The sequence below is a fragment of the Sapajus apella genome, unplaced genomic scaffold (assembly GCF_009761245.1).
Source record: "Sapajus apella isolate SASKATOON/1434 unplaced genomic scaffold, GSC_monkey_1.0 scaffold1394, whole genome shotgun sequence".
NCBI lineage: Eukaryota > Metazoa > Chordata > Mammalia > Primates > Cebidae > Sapajus > Sapajus apella.
In genome coordinates this window covers 6,029-7,313 of record NW_022438320.1, presented here as the reverse complement: position 1 = coordinate 7,313, position 1,285 = coordinate 6,029, and the positions used below count along the sequence as shown (strand labels likewise).

General features: G+C 57.7%; 1 pseudogene; it reads left to right on the top strand.

Moving 5' to 3' along the window:
- Positions 1-397: 397 nt before the first annotated feature.
- LOC116546786 lies at positions 398-818 on the top strand (annotated as a pseudogene).
- The last annotated feature ends 467 nt before the right edge of the window (positions 819-1,285 follow it).

Genomic DNA, 1,285 nt, shown 5'->3' with positions numbered 1-1,285 from the left:
CCCCAGTGCAGTGGAAAGGTCTATTTCCCTTGTTTGGATTCCTAGAGGCAGCGCAGGCCTGGCACAAGGTCAGCACTAAGGAAGTGTTCACAGGATGAACACGGTGGGTGCTACTGAAGGAATGGGTGAAGCCTGTGGGAGGAGAGAAGGGGCAGAGGGTGTCTTCCCGGTGGAGTCTCCCAGGAGGAGGCAGCGTGGGCTGTGGTGCGGGGCAGATCCTCCTCCAGCTCCTGCTTGGAGGTCTCCAGAACAGGCTGGAGGCAGGGAGGGGGTCTCAAAATGCTTGGGATCAGAAGGGGTTTTCTCTCCCGGTCCCCGAGCCCCCATCTGCCTCAGGAAGACTGAAGATGAGACCCTAGGCTGTGCATGGTGGGGATTGCCGGTGGGGCTGGTCAAGGTTCCCAGAGCCCTCACCCCGCCCAGGGAGCCCCGATGGCGGTGTCACTATCAGTGTCTTTCCCAGAGGTCGCCCCTGTGACCGGATCCTTCATGTCCCCACAGCACGTTTCTTGGAGCAGGCTAAGTCTGAGTGTCATTTCTTCAACAGGACATAGCGGGTGCGGTACCTGGACAGATACTTCTATAACCAGGAGGAGTATGCACGCTTCAGCAGCGACGTCGGGGACTTCCCGGCGGTGACGCAGCTGGGGCGACCTGACGCAGAGTACTGGAACCGCCAGAAGGACTTCATGGAGGAGAGGCGGGCTGCGGTGGACAACTACTGCAGACACAACTAAGGGGTTTTTGAGAGGTTGACAGTGCAGCGGCGAGGGGAGTGCGGCGGGTCAGGGTCTGGGCCCTGTGAGCTGGGAATCTGAGAGAGAGTGAGTGAGAGTGTGTGTGTGTGTGTGTGTGTGTGTGTGTGTGTGTAAGTGTGACAGAGAGAGAGAGAGAAAGCTGTCTGGGAGCATTTAGAATCCTCTCAATCCTGAGCAAGGAGCTCTGAGGGCACAGGTGTGTGTAGAGTGTGGATTTGTGTGTGAGGCTGCTGTGGGAGGGGAGGCAGGAAGGCAGCTGCTTCTTATCCTTGGAGGCCTCTGTGGGGAGGTGATGTGGGAGGTGGCTGCAGGGGCTGGAGAGGGCGGAGATCTCAATTGTACTGGGTTCTCAGAGATGCAGGAAGGAAAACGTGAAGTGTGTGTGTGGCTGGGGTGAGGGTTTAGGGGAGGAGAGCTGAGGGGTGTGGAAGGTTTGGGATAGTGTGAGGAGGCCAGTTCCAGACCATCTCTGCACACACCCTTCATGCAGTCTCTGAAATCAAAGTGTGCGGTGTTTGTTTGCAAAA